Consider the following 23132-nt stretch of genomic DNA (forward strand, 5'->3'; position numbering starts at 1 on the left):
ATGATAATGCACAGCCTGTTTGTCCTGTCCAGTCCATCACCTCGTGTTTCAGTATGATAATGCACAGCCTGTTTGTCCTGTCCAGTCCATCACCTCGTGTTTCAGTATGATAATGCACAGCCTGTTTGTCCTGTCCAGTCCATCACCTCGTGTTTCAGTATGATAATGCACGGCCCCATGTTGCAAAGATCTGAACACAATTCCTGGAAGCTGAAAATGTCCCAGTTCTTCCATGGCCTTCATACTCCCCAGACATGTCACCCATTAAGCATGTTTGGGATGCTCTGGATCACTGTGTACGACAGCATGTTCCAGTTCCTGCCAATATCCAACAGCCCCTGATCACACTCTAACAGCCTGAAGGAGAAGTGTCGCGCTGCACGAGGCAAATGGTGGTCACACCAGATACTGACTGGTTTTCTGATCCACGACCCTACCTATTTGTTAAGGTATCTGTGGCCAACAGATGCCTGTCTGCATTCCCAGTCATGTGAAATCCAGAGATTAGGGCCCAATTATTTTTTTTAAACGTTATAGGAACTGTAACTCAGTGAAATTATAGCATGTTGCGTTTATATTTTTGTTCAGTATATATAGTTAGAGAAATTTGATGTGAGCTTGCAACAGACAGACTGGTTTCGTCCGGACAAACCAAAAACAGTCACTCAGAATCCGGACACCAACGCAATCTGTGGAGAAAAACATGTCTTCAAATATTTGCATAACCTTTGCGATTGGAGGATAGCTGTGGGGGTTATCCAATCAAGATCAAATCATCTGTTCTCCTCAAGCTCATTAATGGTAATTTTGAAGATTGAAGGAAGACCAGTCTCTTTGACACATAACATTAATTGTAGCTAAACAGACTGGCAACGAGGCTAGATTGGTGCTAGTTTAGAGTTGTAGTTTGTTGGTTAGTACCCCGTAGAGCAAGGTATTTGGAAAATAGCCATGGGATGGTTGTTAAACACCGTCGAAACTATTTCTTTGAAGTTTTTTTAAATAAATGTTAATATTTGTAGCTACTTTAAGTAAAAACCTGAAGTCAACTTGTGCAATACGTTAGGAGATAAAGAATTTTTAATTTCACCTGTCACAATTTTTCATTATGAAGCTTACTGGTCGTCCTCAGTCACGTGATGTTTGTTTACAAGCACACAGCACTGAGAGACCGGAGCCTTGTGAGTCACTCGCTGTTGTGCAGCTCGCGCCAGGTGATCTGGAATTCACAACGAAATGTTTACCAGCTAGATATCTTATAACCAACTAACTGTCTAAAATGTGATAAATGCTCTGCATTTAATGCTTTGCTCTAATTTAGTAGCTAGTTAGCTTCTTCCAAAATCAAGTTTTACTTGGTAACAGCAGAGAATCCCTTATGGATCAAGAGCCTTGCTGTCTAATATTCGTTTTGTGTGTCCAGCAAACTGTGAGAATCATTTTTGAGTTACTTGTATATCTTTATGAGCTGGGATCTCTGTCTTGTAAATACTTTAGGTCAGAGACTGTATAAAATGTTTGCAACGCTCTCGTTAGCGTTTAGTTAGAATGCTCTATGGGATTTTACGTGTACTTGTTAGCATTTCTGACCTTCGGATTACAATAACGCCCCTTGGGTTCAGTGCCGGTGTTACCGAATATCCCATTATTGCACATGGAGGGTTTGAAGGTAGGACAATGTGGATACCGCCCAAGCCTAGTTAAGAGTTGTGGTTTGATGGTTGGTACTAAACTTAGCAAAAAAAGAATTGTCCCTTTTTCAGGACCCTGGTCTTTCAAGGATAATTCGTAAAAAAACAAATAACTTCACAGATCTTCATTGTAAAGGGTTTAAACACTGTTTCCCCATGCTTGTTCAATGAACCATAAACAATGAATGAACATGCACCTGTGGAACGGTCGTTAAGACACTAACAGCTTACAGACGGTAGGCAATTAAAGGTCACAGTTATGAAAACTTAGGACACTAAAGAGGTCTTTCTACTGACTCTGAAAAACACCAGAAGAAAGATGCCCAGGGTCCCTGCTCATCTGCGTGAACGTGCCTTAGGCATGCTGCAAGGAGGCATGAGAACTGCAGATGTGGCCAGGGCAATAAATAACAATGTCTGTACTGTGAGACGCCTAAGACAGCACTACAGGGAGACAGGACGGACAGCTGATCGTCCTCGCAGTGGCAGACCACGTGCAACAACACCTGCACAGGATCAGTACATCGGGACAGGTACAGGATGGCAACAACAACTGCCCGATTTACACCAGGAACACACAATCCCTCCATCAGTGCTCAGACTGTCCGCAATAGGCTGAGAGAGGCTGGACTGAGGGCTTGTAGGGCCTGTTGTAAGGCAGGTCCTCACCAGACATCCCTAGCAACAACATTGCCTATGGGCACAAACCCACTGTCACTGGACCAGACAGGACGGGCAAAAAGTGCTCTTCACTGACGAGTCTCGGTTTTGTCTCACCAGGGGTGATGGTCGGATTCGCGTTTATCGTCGAAGGAATGAGCGTTACACCGAGGCCTGTACTCTGGAGCGGGATCGATTTGGAGGTGGAGGGTCCGTCATGGTCTGGGGCGGTGTGTCACAGCATCATCGGACTGAGCTTGTTGTCATTGCAGGCAATCTCAACGCTGTGCGTTACAGGGAAGACATCCTCCTCCCTCATGTGGTACCCTTCCTGCAGGCTCATCCTGACATGACCCTCCAGCATGACATTGCCTCCAGCCATACTGCTCGTTCTGTGCTTGATTTCCTGCAAGACAGGAATGTCAGTGTTCTGCCATGGCCAGTGAAGAACCCGGATCTCAATCCCATTGAGCACGTCTGGGACCTGTTGGATCGGAGGGTGAGGGCTAGGGCCATTCCCCCCAGAAATGTCTGGGAACTTGCAGGTGCCTTGGTGGAAGAGTGGGGTAACATCTCACAGCAAGAACTGGCAAATCTGGTGCAGTCCATGAGGAGGAGATGCACTGCAGTACTTAATGCAGCTGGTGGCCACACCAGATACTGACTGTTACTTTTAATTTTGACCCCCTCTTTGTTCAGGGACACATTATTCCATTTCTGTTAGTCACATGTCTGTGGAATTGTTCAGTTTATGTCTCAGTTGTTGAATCTTGTTATGTTCATACAAATATTTACATGTTAAGTTTGCTGAAAATAAACACAGTTGACAGTGAGAGGACGTTTCTTTTTTTGCTGAGTTTATATTAGAGTTGTGGTTTGATGGTTGGTACTAGGTTAGAGTTAGGATTAGTTGGTTGGTACTAGGTTAGAGTTAGGATTAGTTGGTTGGTACTAGGTTAGAGTTGTGATTTGATGGTTGGTACTAGGTTAGAGTTAGGATTAGTTGGTTGGTACTAGGTTAGAGTTGTGATTTGATGGTTGGTACTAGGTTAGAGTTAGGATTAGTTGGTTGGTACTAGGTTAGAGTTAGGATTAGTTGGTTGGTACTAGGTTAGAGTTAGGATTAGTTGGTTGGTACTAGGTTAGAGTTAGGATTAGTTGGTTGGTACTAGGTTAGAGTTAAGATTAGTTGGTTGGTACTAGGTTAGTTGTGGTTTGATGGTTGGTACCAGGTTAGGGTTAGGGTTAGTACTAGGTCAGAGTTATTACTAGGTTAGTTGGTTGGTATTAGGTTAGAGTTAGGCTTAGTTCCAACATAGAATGATGTAGAGTTCATTAGGTCGTTTTAATCCTTAGCTTCTCCAACCTCTACATGACAGACTGATCTACCCGGCATTCATACCGCATCGTGTGTTCCATAACTTCCTGGGCTCAATAGGAGGACGATAGGTAGGGAGTTCCAGGGAATAGTTATATGGAAGGTACAATACAACATCTTTAGGCTTCCCAATGTTATGGAAGAGGTGAATTAGAGAGAGCACATCTATAGAGCTTCAACAACATGAGAGAGCACATCTATAGAGCTTCAACAACATGAGAGCACATCTATAGAGCTTCAACAACATGAGAGAGCACATCTATAGAGCTTCAACATGAGAGAGCACATCTATATAGCTTCAACATGAGAGAGCACATCTATAGAGCTTCAACAACATGAGAGAGCACATCTATAGAGCTTCAACAACATGAGAGCACATCTATAGAGCTTCAACAACATGAGAGCACATCTATAGAGCTTCAACAACATGAGAGAGCACATCTATAGAGCTTCAACAACATGAGAGAGCACATCTATAGAGCTTCAACAACATGAGAGAGCACATCTATAGAGCTTCAACAACATGAGAGAGAGCACATCTATAGAGCTTCAACAACATGAGAGAGCACATCTATAGAGCTTCAACAACATGAGAGAGCACATCTATAGAGCTTCAACAACATGAGAGAGCACATCTATAGAGCTTCAACAACATGAGAGCACATCTATAGAGCTTCAACAACATGAGAGAGCACATCTATAGAGCTTCAACAACATGAGAGAGCACATCTATAGAGCTTCAACAACATGAGAGAGCACATCTATAGAGCTTCAACAACATGAGAGCACATCTATAGAGCTTCAACAACATGAGAGCACATCTATAGAGCTTCAACAACATGAGAGAGCACATCTATAGAGCTTCAACAACATGAGAGAGCACATCTATAGAGCTTCAACAACATGAGAGAGCACATCTATAGAGCTTCAACAACATGAGAGAGCACATCTATAGAGCTTCAACAACATGAGAGAGCACATCTATAGAGCTTCAACAACATGAGAGCACATCTATAGAGCTTCAACAACATGAGAGAGCACATCTATAGAGCTTCAACATGAGAGAGCACATCTATAGAGCTTCAACAACATGAGAGAGCACATCTATAGAGCTTCAACAACATGAGAGAGCACATCTATAGAGCTTCAACAACATGAGAGAGAGCACATCTATAGAGCTTCAACATGAGAGAGAGCACATCTATAGAGCTTCAACATGAGAGAGCACATCTATAGAGCTTCAACAACATGAGAGAGCACATCTATAGAGCTTCAACAACATGAGAGAGCACATCTATAGAGCTTCAACAACATGAGAGAGCACATCTATAGAGCTTCAACAACATGAGAGAGCACATCTATAGAGCTCTTTACTCGGCTAGAACTGGTCAACACGGTAATAACTTATAACAACTAATGAATAAGCATTCATAAACAAACCATTAACTAGTATTTTGGAAATAGCTAAATGATGAAGTTTATCATTCTAGCAGTGTGGGATCATCATTGTTCATACTTCCTAAAACTTGAATCGAACTGAAACCATCTCGAAAGGTGGTCTAAGTTCTGTTTTTTAGGGCGATGTAAATACAAAGCTCCCTAGATATTCCAAAATATGTGTGGAGTTTTTGGTTCAGATTAGTTGTTTGTAAAACGTGAGCTTCACAAGCTGTTTATTGATGGTGGGGTTTGAATATTGTGAGAAGACAACATATTTGGTGAGAATCACAACACAGGGTACAAACCAATTCTAGCTCTTAAAGGGGCAGAAGCCTACATTGAGTGTACAGTTTTCAATACAGCATAATTTAATCTGCAATTATTCTTATTTTTATTTCACTTTTATTTAACCCGGAAGGGCTCATTGAGATTTTAAATCTCTTTTTCGAGAGCATCCTGGCCAAGATAGGCAGCACCAAGTCATTAGACAGACAACATGAAAAACTACAGGTAATCTAGTGAAAAAAACATAATTCACAGGAGTATAACAAAATCATAAAATAGCAAATTAAAAACATTGACAGGTCAGGGAATCAGCCTCAAAATCCTTCATCAATGATTTAATAGATATCATAGATATCATCCTAACCAACTTGTCCTCTAAATACACCTCTGCTGTTTTCAATCAGGATCTCAGCGATCACTGCCTCATTGCCTGTATCCGCTATGGGTCCGCGGTCAAACGACCACCCATCATCACTGTCAAATGCTCCCTAAAACACTTCTGCGAGCAGGCCTTTCTAATCGACCTGACCCGGGTATCCTGGAAGGATATTGACCTCATCCTGTCAGTCGAGGATGCCTGTTCGTTCCTTAAAAGTAATTTACTCACCATCTTAAATAAGCATGCCCCTTTCAAAAAATGCAGAACTAAGAACAGATATAGCCCTTGGTTCACTCCAGACCTGACTGCCCTCGACCAGCACAAAAACACCCTGTGGCGGACTGCACTAGCATCGAATAGCCCCCGCAATATGCAACTGTTCAGGGAAGTCAGGAACCAATATACTCAGTCAGTTAGGAAAGCAAAGGGTAGCTTTTTCCTTTTCAAACAGAAATTTGCATCCTGTAGCTCGTACTCCAAAATGTTCTGGGACACTGTAAAGTACATGGACAATAAGAGCACCTCCTCCCAGCTGCCCACTGCACTGAGGCTAGGAAACACTGTCACCAGACGATAAATCCACAATAATTGAGAATTTCAATAAGCCTTTTTCTACGGCTGGCCATGCTCTCCACCTGGCTACCCCTACCCCGGTCAACAGCCCTGCACCCCCCACAGCAACTCGCTCAAACCTCCCAGCTTCTCCTTCTCCCAAATCCAGATTCAGCTGATGTTCTGAAAGAGCTGCAAAATCTGGACCCCGTACAAATCAGCCGGGCTTGACAATCTGGACCCTCTCAAATTATCCGCCGAAATTGTTGCAACCCCTATTACTAGCCTGTTCAACCTCTCTTTCGTATCGTCCGAGATCCCTAAAGATTGGAAAGCTGCCGCAGTCATCCCCCTCTTCAAAGGGGGAGACACTCTAGACCCAAACTGTTATAGACCTATATCCATCCTGCCCTGCCTTTCTAAAATCTTCGAAAGCCAACTTAATAAACAGATCACCAACCATTTCGAATCCCACCGTACCTTCTCCGCTGTGCAATCCGGTTTCCGAGCTGGTCACGGGTGCACCTCAGCCACGCTCAAGGTCCTAAACGATATCATAACCGCCATCGATAAAAGACAGTACTGTGCAGCCGTCTTCATCGACCTGGCCAAGGCTTTCGACTCTGTCAATCACCACATTCTTATTGGCAGACTCAACATCCTTGGTTTCTCAAATGACTGCCTCGCCTGGTTCACCAACTACTTCTCTGATAGAGTTCAGTGTGTCAAATTGGAGGGCCTGTTGTATGGACCTCTGGCAGTCTCTATGGGGGTACCACAGGGTTCAATTCTCGGGCCGACTCTTTTCTCTGTATATATCAACGATGTCGCTCTTGCTGCGGGTGATTCCCTGATACACCTCTATGCGGACGACACCATTCTGTATACATCTGGCCCTTCTTTGGACACTTCTTTGGACACTGTTAACTAACCTCCAAAACAAGCTTCAATCCAACTGCTATTAAAACGCTAGTAAAACTAAATGCTCTTCAACCGATCCTATTTCGCAACAAAGTCTCCTTCACTCATGCTGCCAAACATACCCTCGTAAAACTGACTACCGATCCTCGACTTCGGCGATGTCATTTACAAAATAGCCTCCAACACTCCACTCAGCAAACTGGATGCAGCCTATCACAGTGCCATCCGTTTTGTCCCCAAAGCCCCATATACTACCCACTGCTACCTGTATGCTCTCGTCGGCTGGCCCTCGCTACATATCCGTCACCAGACCCACTGGCTCCAGGTCATCTATAAGTCTTTGCTAGGTAAAGTCCTGCCTTATCTCAGCTCACTGGTCACGATAACAACACCCACCCGTAGCACGCGCTCCAGCAGGTATATCTCACTGGTCATCCCCCAAAGCCAACACCTCATTTGGCCACCTTTCCTTCCAGTTCCAATGACTGGAACAAATTGCAAAAAATCGCTGAATTTGGAGACTTATATCTCCCTCACTAACTTTAAACATCAGCTATCTGAGCAGCTTACCGATCGCTGCAGCTGTACATAGTCCATCTGTAAATAGCCCATCCAACTACCTACCTCATCCCCATATTGTTTTTATTAACTTTTTTGCTCTTTTGCACCCCAGTATTTCTACTTACACATCATCATCTACACATCTATCACTCCAGTGTTAATTTGTTAAATTGTAATTACTTTGCTACTACGGCCTATTTATTGCCTTACCTCCTCACGCCATTTGCACACACTGTATATAGACTTTTTCCTATTGTGTTGTTGACTGTATGTTTGTTTACTCCATGTGTAACTCTGTGTTGTTGTTTTTTGTCACACTGTTTTGCTTTATCTTGGCCAGGTCGCAGTTGTAAATGAGAACTTGTTCTCAACTTGCCTACCTGGTTAAATAAAGGTGAAATAAAACAAAAACACCAATCGGGACGAGTTCTTCCAGTTTAACAGTATTTTGTAAGGCGTTTCCAAGACGATGGTGCAGAGTACATAAAATACCTTTTACCAAATTCAGTTCGGACATTTGGAACAGTTAGCCGGATAAAGTCCCGCAAACGAAGAGACGACCCACCACATTTCTGAACAATAAAAATGGCCAAATAAAATGGTAGTAAACCCCAAAATGGCTTTATAAATAAAAGTATACCAGTGACTGAGCCTACGAGTGACTAGAGAAGGCCAGCCAACCCTGGTATATAAAGTGCAGTGGTGCGTAAGGGTTTAGCAGTTTAAAATAAATCTCAAAGTGCCATGGTAAAGGGTGTCAATTGATCTCAAACACTGAGCGGAAGCATTCATATATAAAATATCCCCATAGTCTAGTAAAGGCATAAATGTAGCTGATTCTAGCCTCCTCCTGGCTTCAAAACAAAAACATTATTCCTAAAATAAAATCCCAACTTCAGCTTACATGTTTTTGTATCTTCTTGAATTTGAAATTTTAAAGAGACTCCGTCATCAATTAAAATTCCCAGATATTTATATGAGGTTACAACCTCAATCTCCTTGCCCTGACAGGTAGTAATAGGTGAAAGGTTCAGAGGTCTATTTCTGGCTTTAGAAAACACCATTAGTTTAGTTTTGTCAGTATGAGGATAAGCTTCAATTGACACAAGGAATGTTGAACAGTATTAAAAGCAGTTTGCAAGTTCTGAAAAGCTTTTGTGAGAGACGAGGCACAACAATAAATAACAGTATCATCAGCATAAAAGTGAAGTTGCACATTTTGCACATTTTTGTCTAAATTATTTATATAAATAGTAAATAAGATGGGACCAAGTACAGAGCCCTGGGGCACACCATTACAGACAGACATGAGCCCATCAATCAGAGTGCACTGAGTTCAATCAGACAGATAGTTAACAAACCATGCAACTACATGCTCTGAAAGACCTACACTCGACAATCTCTGCCTCAGTATAGCATGATCAACTGGATCAAAAGCCACAGTGCTGTTTTTTGTCAAGGGCTTCAGTGATATCATTTAAAACCTTCACGGCTGCTGTAATTGGCCTATGCTTCTTCCTGAAGCCAGATTGGTACATTGATAAAAATAGAGTTAGTATATAAAAACTCTTTCAGCTGTTCACTAACAAGGGTTTCAAGTAATTTCACCAGGGGTGACAGCTTTGAGATTGGCCTATAATTATTTAATAGAGTTGGCTCTCCCCCCTTTAAAAGTAGTAGGACAAATGCTGATTTCCAGATCATTGGAATTTCATTACATTCCAGGGTTAAAATGAACAGATATGTAAGTGGTTCAGCTATGAAATCAGCTGCCAGTTTTAAAAAGCAGGGATCCAAAAGATCAGGACCTGTAGGCTTTCTCTGATCTAAGGATTTCAGGGCTTTATGTACCACCTGCACTGAGAATGGCAAAACATACTGAATCAAACAGCCTACCAGATGATACAAAGTGCTCATTGAAACAATTCAGCATTTCAGTTTTGTCATATACAGCAACAGAGTCCTTCAATACACATGATGGTAATTCATTAACATTACTGTTACCAGACATAGACTTTAATAGCCTTCCAGAACTTTCTAGGGTCATTCAGGTTATCAGTGGTAACAGACATAAAATATTCAGACTTGGCCTTCATGAGAAGAAAATAACACTGCTATTTATTCTATTACCATTAATATCATCTTCTGATTACAATTATTATGTCTCATCTTTTAAATAAATGCAATCTATAAGCTTTCAAAATGTAAGTAGGTAGGTTATATGTAGCTGTCCCATACCACCACCTGGTAGAACGGCTTGTCCAGCACTTTATAAACCCCACAGTGCATTGACTGGGTTAGGGTTAAACCCCACAGTGCATTGACTGGGTTAGGGTTAAAACCCACAGCGCATTGACTGGGTTAGGGTTAAAACCCACAGTGCATTGACTGGGTTAGGGTTAAAACCCACAGTGCATTGACTGGGTTAGGGTTAAACCCCACAGTGCATTGACTGGGTTAGGGTTAAACCCCACAGTGCATTGACTGGGTTAGGGTTAAACCCCACAGTGCATTGACTGGGTTAGGGTTAAACCCCACAGCGCATTGACTGGGTTAGGGTTAAACCCCACAGTGCATTGACTGGGTTAGGGTTAAAACCCACAGTGCATTGACTGGGTTAGGGTTAAACCCCACAGTGCATTGACTGGGTTAGGGTTAAACCCCACAGTGCATTGACTGGGTTAGGGTTAAAACCCACAGTGCATTGACTGGGTTAGGGTTAAAACCCACAGTGCATTGACTGGGTTAGGGTTAAACCCCACAGCGCATTGACTGGGTTAGGGTTAAAACCCACAGTGCATTGACTGGGTTAGGGTTAAACCCCACAGCGCATTGACTGGGTTAGGGTTAAAACCCACAGTGCATTGACTGGGTTAGGGTTAAAACCCACAGTGCATTGACTGGGTTAGGGTTAAACCCCACAGTGCATTGACTGGGTTAGGGTTAAACCCCACAGCGCATTGACTGGGTTAGGGTTAAACCCCACAGTGCATTGACTGGGTTAGGGTTAAACCCCACAGCGCATTGACTGGGTTAGGGTTAAAACCCACAGTGCATTGACTGGGTTAGGGTTAAACCCCACAGTGCATTGACTGGGTTAGGGTTAAACCCCACAGTGCATTGACTGGGTTAGGGTTAAAACCCACAGTGCATTGACTGGGTTAGGGTTAAAACCCACAGTGCATTGACTGGGTTAGGGTTAAACCCCACAGTGCATTGACTGGGTTAGGGTTAAACCCCACAGCGCATTGACTGGGTTAGGGTTAAACCCCACAGTGCATTGACTGGGTTAGGGTTAAACCCCACAGTGCATTGACTGGGTTAGGGTTAAAACCCACAGTGCATTGACTGGGTTAGGGTTAAACCCCACAGTGCATTGACTGGGTTAGGGTTAAACCCCACAGTGCATTGACTGGGTTAGGGTTAAAACCCACAGTGCATTGACTGGGTTAGGGTTAAACCCCACAGTGCATTGACTGGGTTAGGGTTAAAACCCACAGTGCATTGACTGGGTTAGGGTTAAACCCACACAGCGCATTGACTGGGTTAGGGTTAAACCCCACAGTGCATTGACTGGGTTAGGGTTAAACCCCACAGCGCATTGACTGGGTTAGGGTTAAAACCCACAGTGCATTGACTGGGTTAGGGTTAAAACCCACAGTGCATTGACTGGGTTAGGGTTAAACCCCACAGTGCATTGACTGGGTTAGGGTTAAACCCCACAGTGCATTGACTGGGTTAGGGTTAAAACCCACAGTGCATTGACTGGGTTAGGGTTAAAACCCACAGTGCATTGACTGGGTTAGGGTTAAACCCCACAGTGCATTGACTGGGTTAGGGTTAAACCCCACAGCGCATTGACTGGGTTAGGGTTAAACCCCACAGTGCATTGACTGGGTTAGGGTTAAACCCCACAGTGCATTGACTGGGTTAGGGTTAAAACCCACAGTGCATTGACTGGGTTAGGGTTAAAACCCACAGTGCATTGACTGGGTTAGGGTTAAACCCCACAGTGCATTGACTGGGTTAGGGTTAAAACCCACAGTGCATTGACTGGGTTAGGGTTAAACCCCACAGCGCATTGACTGGGTTAGGGTTAAAACCCACAGTGCATTGACTGGGTTAGGGTTAAACCCCACAGCGCATTGACTGGGTTAGGGTTAAAACCCACAGTGCATTGACTGGGTTAGGGTTAAAACCCCACAGCGCATTGACTGGGTTAGGGTTAAACCCCACAGTGCATTGACTGGGTTAGGGTTAAAACCCACAGTGCATTGACTGGGTTAGGGTTAAACCCCACAGTGCATTGACTGGGTTAGGGTTAAAACCCACAGTGCATTGACTGGGTTAGGGTTAAACCCCACAGTGCATTGACTGGGTTAGGGTTAAAACCCACAGTGCATTGACTGGGTTAGGGTTAAAACCCACAGTGCATTGACTGGGTTAGGGTTAAACCCCACAGTGCATTGACTGGGTTAGGGTTAAAACCCACAGTGCATTGACTGGGTTAGGGTTAAACCCCACAGCGCATTGACTGGGTTAGGGTTAAAACCCACAGTGCATTGACTGGGTTAGGGTTAAAACCCACAGCGCATTGACTGGGTTAGGGTTAAAACCCACAGTGCATTGACTGGGTTAGGGTTAAAACCCACAGTGCATTGACTGGGTTAGGGTTAAACCCCACAGTGCATTGACTGGGTTAGGGTTAAAACCCACAGTGCATTGACTGGGTTAGGGTTAAACCCCACAGTGCATTGACTGGGTTAGGGTTAAAACCCACAGTGCATTGACTGGGTTAGGGTTAAACCCCACAGCGCATTGACTGGGTTAGGGTTAAACCCCACAGTGCATTGACTGGGTTAGGGTTAAACCCCACAGCGCATTGACTGGGTTAGGGTTAAAACCCAGAGTGCATTGACTGGGTTAGGGTTAAAACCCACAGTGCATTGACTGGGTTAGGGTTAAAACCCACAGTGCATTGACTGGGTTAGGGTTAAACCCCACAGTGCATTGACTGGTGGTTCCTTTATAAAACTAGCAATGTGAATGCAGAGAGGACTCGGACCACAGAATGCGTGAAATGAACTGGCAAAAAAGTTAAGTCCTCATTAAAAGGCAAGAGCAGCGTCAATACAAACAGAACGGAGATCCTTTGGGGGAGTTTTACCGCAGAGTTCACTTTCAAACGGATTGAGATCAGATCTTTTAAAAGAGGACTATATGTGAAAACACCCTCATCTACTTCACTATAATCTACAGTACCACCTCCACAACATTACTATAATCTACTATACCACCTCCACAACATTACTATAATCTACTGAACCACCTCCACGACATTACTATAATCTACTGTACCACCTCCACGACATTACTATAATCTACTGTACCACCTCCACGACATTACTGTAATCTACTGAACCACCTCCACAACATTACTATAATCTACTGTACCACCTCCACGACATTACTATAATCTACTGAACCACCTCCATGGCATTACTATAATCTACTGTACCACCTCCACGACATTACTATAATCTACTGTACCACCTCCACGACATTACTATAATCTACTGTACCACCTCCACAACATTACTATAATCTACTGTACCACCTCCACAACATTACTATAATCTACTGTACCACCTCCACAACATTACTATAATCTACTGAACCCCCTCCACAACATTACTATAATCTACTGAACCACCTCCACGACATTATAATAATCTACTGAACCACCTCCACGACATTACTATTATCTACTGTACCACCTCCACAACATTACTATAATCTACTGTACCACCTCCACAACATTACTATAATCTACTGAACCCCCTCCACAACATTACTATAATCTACTGAACCACCTCCACGACATTATAATAATCTACTGAACCACCTCCACAACATTACTATAATCTACTGAACCACCTCCACAACATTACTATAATCTACTATACCACCACATTACTATAATCTACTGAACCACCTCCACAACATTACTATAATCTACTGAACCACCTCCACAACATTACTATAATCTACTGAACCACCTCCACAACATTACTATAATCTACTGAACCACCTCCACAACATTACTATAATCTACTGAACCACCTCCACAACATTACTATAATCTACTGAACCACCTCCACAACATTACTATAATCTACTGTACCACCTCCACAACATTATTATAATCTACTGAACCACCTCCACGACGTTACTATAATCTACTGTACCACCTCCACAACATTACTATAATCTACTGTACCACCTCCATGGCATTACTATAATCTACTGTACCACCTCCACAACATTACTATAATCTACTGTACCACCTCCACGACATTACTATAATCTACTGTACCACCTCCATGGCATTACTATAATCTACTGTACCACCTCCACGACATTACTATAATCTACTGTACCACCTCCACGACGTTACTATAATCTACTGTACCACCTCCACGACATTACTATAATCTACTGTACCACCTCCACAACATTACTATAATCTACTGAACCACCTCCACAACATTACTATAATCTACTGAACCACCTCCACGACATTACTATCATCTACTGTACCACCTCCACGACATTACTATAATCTACTGTACCACCTCCATGGCATTACTATAATCTACAGTACCACCTCCACGACATTACTATAATCTACTGTACCACCTCCACCACATTACTATAATCTACTGTACCACCTCCACGACATTACTATAATCTACTGTACCACCTCCACGACATTACTATAATCTACTGTACCACCTCCACGACATTACTATAATCTACTGTACCACCTCCACGACATTACTATAATCTACTGTACCACCTCCACAACATTACTATAATCTACTGAACCACCTCCACAACATTACTATAATCTACTGAACCACCTCCACGACATTACTATCATCTACTGTACCACCTCCACGACATTACTATAATCTACTGTACCACCTCCATGGCATTACTATAATCTACTGTACCACCTCCATGACATTACTATAATCTACTGTACCACCTCCACGACATTACTATAATCTACTGTACCACCTCCACGACATTACTATAATCTACTGTACCACCTCCACAACATTACTATAATCTACTGAACCCTCTCCACGACATTACTATAATCTACTGAACCACCTCCACGACATTACTATTATCTACTGTACCACCTCCACGACATTACTATAATCTACTGTACCACCTCCACGGCATTACTATAATCTACTGTACCACCTCCACGACATTACTATAATCTACTGAACCACCTCCACGACATTACTATAATCTACTGTACCACCTCCACGACATTACTATAATCTACTGTACCACCTCCACAACGTTACTATAATCTACTGAACCACCTCCACGACATTACTATAATCTACTGAACCACCTCCACGACATTACTATAATCTACTGTACCACCTCCACAACATTACTATAATCTACTGTACCACCTCCCTGGCATTACTATAATCTACTGAACCACCTCCACGACATTACTATAATCTACTGTACCACCTCCACAACGTTACAATAATCTACTGAACCACCTCCACGACATTACTATAATCTACTGTACCACCTCCACAACGTTACTATAATCTACTGAACCACCTCCACAACATTACTATAATCTACTGAACCACCTCCACAACATTACTATAATCTACTATACCACCTCCACGACATTACTATAATCTACTGTACCACCTCCATGGCATTACTATAATCTACTGTACCACCTCCACGACATTACTATAATCTACTGAACCACCTCCACGACATTACTATAATCTACTGTACCACCTCCACGACATTACTATAATCTACTGTGCCACCTCCACAACATTACTATAATCTACTGAACCACCTCCACAACATTACTATAATCTACTGAACCACCTCCACGACATTACTATAATCTACTGTACCACCTCCACGACATTACTATAATCTACTGTACCACCTCCACAACATTACTATAATCTACTGTACCACCTCCACAACATTACTATAATCTACTGTACCACCTCCACAACATTACTATAATCTACTGTACCACCTCCACAACATTACTATAATCTACTGAACCACCTCCACAACATTACTATAATCTACTGAACCACCTCCACGACATTACTATAATCTACTATACCACCTCCACAACATTACTATAATCTACTGAACCACCTCCCCGACATTACTATAATCTACTGAACCACCTCTACGACATTATTAGAATCTACTATACCATCTCCACGACATTACTATAATCTACTGAACCACCTCCACGACATTCCTATAATCTACTGTACCACCTCCACAACATTACTATAATCTACTGCACCACCTCCACAACATTACTATAATCTACTGTACCACCTCCACAACATTACTATAATCTACTGTACCACCTCCACCACATTACTATAATCTACTGTACCACCTCCACAACATTACTATAATCTACTGAACCACCTCCACAACATTACTATAATCTACTGTACCACCTCCACGACATTACTATAATCTACTGTACCACCTCCACCACATTACTATAATCTACTATACCACCTCCACGACATTACAATAATCTACTGTACCACCTCCATGGCATTACTATAATCTACTGTACCACCTCCACGACATTACTATAATCTACTGAACCACCTCCACGACATTACTATAATCTACTGTACCACCTCCACGACATTACTATAATCTACTGTACCACCTCCACAACATTACTATAATCTACTGTACCACCTCCACAACATTACTATAATCTACTGTACCACCTCCACGACATTACTATAATCTACTGTACCACCTCCACGACATTACTATAATCTACTGTACCACCTCCACGACATTACTATAATCTACTGTACCACCTCCACGACATTACTATAATCTACTGTACCACCTCCACAACATTACTATAATCTACTGAACCACCTCCACAACATTACTATAATCTACTGAACCACCTCCACGACATTACTATCATCTACTGTACCACCTCCACGACATTACTATAATCTACTGTACCACCTCCATGGCATTACTATAATCTACTGTACCACCTCCACGACATTACTATAATCTACTGTACCACCTCCACGACGTTACTATAATCTACTGTACCACCTCCACGACATTACTATAATCTACTGTACCACCTCCACAACATTACTATAATCTACTGAACCACCTCCACAACATTACTATAATCTACTGAACCACCTCCACGACATTACTATCATCTACTGTACCACCTCCACGACATTACTATAATTTACTGTACCACCTCCATGGCATTACTATAATCTACTGTACCACCTCCACGACATTACTATAATCTACTGAACCACCTCCACGACATTACTATAATCTACTGTACCACCTCCACGACATTACTATAATCTACTGTGCCACCTCCACAACATTACTATAATCTACTGAACCACCTCCACAACATTACTATAATCTACTGAACCACCTCCACGACATTACTATAATCTACTGTACCACCTCCACAACATTACTATAATCTACTGTACCACCTCCATGGCATTACTATAATCTACTGTACCACCTCCACGACATTACTATAATCTACTGTACCACCTCCACGACATTACTATAATCTACTGTACCACCTCCACGACATTACTATAATCTACTGTACCACCTCCACAACATTACTATAATCTACTGAACCACCTCCACAACATTACTATAATCTACTGAACCACCTCCACGACATTACTATCATCTACTGTACCACCTCCACGACATTACTATAATCTACTGTACCACCTCCATGGCATTACTATAATCTACTGTACCACCTCCACGACATTACTATAATCTACTGTACCACCTCCACGACGTTACTATAATCTACTGTACCACCTCCACGACATTACTATAATCTACTGTACCACCTCCACAACATTACTATAATCTACTGAACCACCTCCACAACATTACTATAATCTACTGAACCACCTCCACGACATTACTATCATCTACTGTACCACCTCCACGACATTACTATAATCTACTGTACCACCTCCATGGCATTACTATAATCTACTGTACCACCTCCACGACATTACTATAATCTACTGAACCACCTCCACGACATTACTATAATCTACTGTACCACCTCCACGACATTACTATAATCTACTGTGCCACCTCCACAACATTACTATAATCTACTGAACCACCTCCACAACATTACTATAATCTACTGAACCACCTCCACGACATTACTATAATCTACTGTACCACCTCCACAACATTACTATAATCTACTGTACCACCTCCATGGCATTACTATAATCTACTGTACCACCTCCACGACATTACTATAATCTACTGTACCACCTCCACGACGTTACTATAATCTACTGTACCACCTCCACGACATTACTATAATCTACTGTACCACCTCCACAACATTACTATAATCTACTGAACCACCTCCACAACATTACTATAATCTACTGAACCACCTCCACGACATTACTATCATCTACTGTACCACCTCCACGACATTACTATAATCTACTGTACCACCTCCATGGCATTACTATAATCTACTGTACCACCTCCACGACATTACTATAATCTACTGAACCACCTCCACGACATTACTATAATCTACTGTACCACCTCCACGACATTACTATAATCTACTGTGCCACCTCCACAACATTACTATAATCTACTGAACCACCTCCACAACATTACTATAATCTACTGAACCACCTCCACGACATTACTATAATCTACTGTACCACCTCCACAACATTACTATAATCTACTGTACCACCTCCACAACATTACTATAATCTACTGTACCACCTCCACAACATTACTATAATCTACTGTACCACCTCCACAACATTACTATAATCTACTGTACCACCTCCACAACATTACTATAATCTACTGAACCACCTCCACAACATTACTATAATCTACTGAACCACCTCCACGACATTACTATAATCTACTGTACCACCTCCACAACATTACTATAATCTACTGAACCACCTCCCTGACATTACTATAATCTACTGAACCACCTCTACGACATTATTAGAATCTACTATACCATCTCCACGACATTACTATAATCTACTGAACCACCTCCACGACATTCCTATAATCTACTGTACCACCTCCACAACATTACTATAATCTACTGCACCACCTCCACAACATTACTATAATCTACTGTACCACCTCCACAACATTACTATAATCTACTGTACCACCTCCACCACATTACTATAATCTACTGTACCACCTCCACAACATTACTATAATCTACTGAACCACCTCCACAACATTACTATAATCTACTGTACCACCTCCACAACATTACTATAATCTACTGTACCACCTCCACCACATTACTATAATCTACTATACCACCTCCACGACATTACAATAATCTACTGTACCACCTCCATGGCATTACTATAATCTACTGTACCACCTCCACGACATTACTATAATCTACTGAACCACCTCCACGACATTACTATAATCTACTGTACCACCTCCACGACATTACTATAATCTACTGTACCACCTCCACGACATTACTATAATCTACTGTACCACCTCCACAACATTACTATAATCTACTGTACCACCTCCACAACATTACTATAATCTACTGTACCACCTCCACGACATTACTATAATCTACTGTACCACCTCCACAACATTACTATAATCTACTGAACCACCTCCACGACATTATAATAATCTACTGAACCACCTCCACGACATTACTATTATCTACTGTACCACCTCCACAACATTACTATAATCTACTATACCATCTCCACAACATTACTATAATCTACTGTACCACCTCCACGACATTACTATAATCTACTGTACCACCTCCACAACATTACTATAATCTACTGAACCACCTCTACGACATTATTATAATCTACTGAACCACCTCCACGACATTACTGTAATCTACTGAACCACCTCCACAACATTACTATAATCTACTGAACCACCTCCACCACATTACTATAATCTACTGTACCACCTCCACCACATTACTATAATCTACTGTACCACCTCCACAACATTACTATAATCTACTGAACCACCTCCACAACATTACTATAATCTACTATACCACCACAACATTACTATAATCTACTGTACCACCTCCACGACATTACTATAATCTACTATACCACCTCCACGACATTACTATAATCTACTGTACCACCTCCACAACATTACTATAATCTACTGTACCACCTCCACGACATTACTATAATCTACTGTACCACCTCCACAACATTACTATAATCTACTGAACCACCTCCACGACATTACTATAATCTACTATACCACCTCCATGGCATTACTATAATCTACTGTACCACCACATTACTATAATCTACTGTACCACCTCCACAACATTACTATAATCTACTGTACCACCTCCACGACATTACTATAATCTACTATACCACCACATTACTATAATCTACAGTACCAGACAATCAAGTCATAACCCAGATGTTTAGTAACACCTGGTTATGCAGTGCACTGCCTGCGACAGTGGGTCCCGTGTTTATTCACCAAGATCTGACCACTAGTAATGATCTATTACACTGGGCTGTAATGCAGTACAATAATCCATATCACTGTGTTGCCTAAATATCTGTCCCTGACTGTATTGTGGGTGCAATTCATTACCAGGTAGAACAGAAAGCCAGCAGTACTCCAGACCTCACAGGGCCAGATGTGTATACCCCTGGACTAGATTATAACTTTAAAAAAACGGATTTTGATGCTTTACAAAAGACTAGAGAATGGCTTAGAAATCCATTCATTTGGAACAAGAAGCATCAACCTTGAGTCTACTGCATGTTGATGCAATGGCAGGCCTACATTATCGGTTTCAAAGCAGCCTACCCATTCCTCCATGGTCGTCCCAAAGCAGCCTACCCATTCCTCCATGGTCGTCCCAAAGCAGCCTACCCATTCCTCCATGGTCATCCCAAAGCAGCCTACCCATTCCTCCATGGTCGTCCCAAAGCAGCCTACCCATTCCTCCATGGTCATCCCAAAGCAGCCTACCCATTTCTCCATGGTCGTACCAAAGCAGCCTACCCATTCCTCCATTGTCGTCCCAAATGTATCCAACAGCACAAAGCCCATCAGTAATCGTTTGAATTGGCTGGTCATTATTATTATCCTCTGAACAAGCGCTGTATCTTTAAATGGGCCGATAAGTTGACAAGAAAAGTAAGTTGAAGAAAGACAGGTTCTGGACGGGCCTACTAAAGACAGGTTCTGCCAGACCCGCTAGTGGCATGGAGGGCTGAGCTCTGAGATGGGGAGACCTAGTGTGGCCTCGCTACTCGTTTATGGGTCTGTTCCACATTCCCTCCATCCCCCTCACCACGCCATCTGTTTGTGGCATGGGACACAGAATGTGGAAGTGGAATAAAAGACGACATTTTGGCTACATAGTGGCTAATGTACATGGGCTGTTTGTTTACCAGCCGATATTATCCGACATAAAGACAACGAAACAACCTGGTCAACAAGCCCATTCCACCGCCGCGACACGAAACATTTTCACAGCGAGTGAAAAGGAATAAATGAAGCTGGACTACAAACCCAGTCGCCTCGCCGGCCGGTCGCTCTGTTGTTTCCTCCTTTATTTCACCAACCTACACATATTCAACTCACCTGGTTCCCAAACAGGTTTATGGTGGCGAGGTGATCGTGGTGGCTTTTAATGTGAGAAAGCAGTTTGAACGTCGTGTCCCCGTTGACGTTGTATGTGGAGCAGGACGGAAGGAGGAAGGGATTGAAACAGGACTGACGGAAATGAAGAAACAACAGAGACGTCGTCCTCCTCCTCCTCCTCGCTGGCAGACAGGAGACAAGCGCTGACAAACTGACCTGGAGAATAGACACCTCGTTACTACTGCCATATTACTAACATATAATACATTTAGCAGCTTTCTTTTTAGTCCCAGAACATATTCCGCCAGGCCAACAGGCTCCAAGTCAAGGTGTGCCCCTAGCGGACTAAAGCTCACTGCATGGTGAAGGAAGTTTATGGTGAACTTCACCAACACACTGGAACAGAGACCAGGCTCTGCGGAATCCAGCTCCGACTACATCCATTCACTCAAGGTCAATACCTCAACTAATACAAACCATGAACCGCCTACCTTGTACCGATGTTTGTCCTCTGTAGTGGCGTGTCTTTCTTAGTTTGTTCAAATCTATACTTTTACAATAAACATGCATCAAATACAACCAGCGACTTTTATTTTCGTTTCTGAAGGAAAAAGATGACATGACGTATGCCCTGTCTCCAAAGCCCATTGTCCAATCAGATCAGTCGCTCAGGCGCAGGGAAACTATATGTGGTGGCAGAACTGGATTGACTTGGCACATTCCTGTCCAGATCATTACAGGAGCAGGGAAACTATATGTGGTGGCAGAACTGGATTGACTTGGCACATTCCTGTCCAGATCATTACAGGAGCAGGGAAACTATATGTGGTGGCAGAACTGGATTGACTTGGCACATTCCTGTCCAGATCATTACAGGAGCAGGGAAACTATATGTGGTGGCAGAACTGGATTGACTTGGCACATTCCTGTCCAGATCATTACAGGAGCAGGGAAACTATATGTGGTGGCAGAACTGGATTGACTTGGCACATTTCTGTCCAGATCATTACAGGCGCAGGGAAACTATATGTGGTGGCAGAACTGGATTGACTTGGCACATTTCTGTCCAGATCATTACAGGAGCAGGGAAACTATATGTGGTGGCAGAACTGGATTGACTTGGCACATTTCTGTCCAGATCATTACAGGAGCAGGGAAACTATATGTGGTGGCAGAACTGGATTGACTTGGCACATTCCTGAACAGATCATTACAGGAGCAGGGAAACTATATGTGGTGGCAGAACTGGATTGACTTGGCACATTTCTGTCCAGATCATTACAGGAGCAGGGAAACTATATGTGGTGGCAGAACTGGATTGACTTGGCACATTCCTGAACAGATCATTACAGGAGCAGGGAAACTATATGTGGCGGCAGAACTGGATTGACTTGGCACATTCCTGTCCAGATCATTACAGGAGCAGGGAAACTATATGTGGTGGCAGAACTGGATTGAC

General features: G+C 42.7%; 1 protein-coding gene across 2 annotated transcripts in view; it reads right to left on the reverse strand.

Annotated features, from left to right (window-relative positions):
* The window catches only part of LOC106593375 (zinc finger protein 710), a 73535-nt gene extending 51246 nt beyond the window's left edge, over nucleotides 1-22289 (reverse strand). The window contains exons 1-2 of one of the 2 annotated variants that reach the window (XM_045709097.1): nucleotides 22165-22289; nucleotides 21674-21889 (exon numbers count right to left, since the gene is read on the reverse strand). The gene's annotated coding sequence lies outside the window, so the exon portion shown is untranslated. Of the gene's footprint in view, nucleotides 1-21673; nucleotides 22025-22164 lie in introns of those variants that run through there. The other variant, XM_045709096.1, reaches the window with a different exon arrangement.
* Between the last annotated feature and the right edge of the window lie 843 nt (nucleotides 22290-23132).

This window comes from Salmo salar, chromosome ssa26 (genome assembly GCF_905237065.1).
Source record: "Salmo salar chromosome ssa26, Ssal_v3.1, whole genome shotgun sequence".
Lineage (NCBI taxonomy): Eukaryota > Metazoa > Chordata > Actinopteri > Salmoniformes > Salmonidae > Salmo > Salmo salar.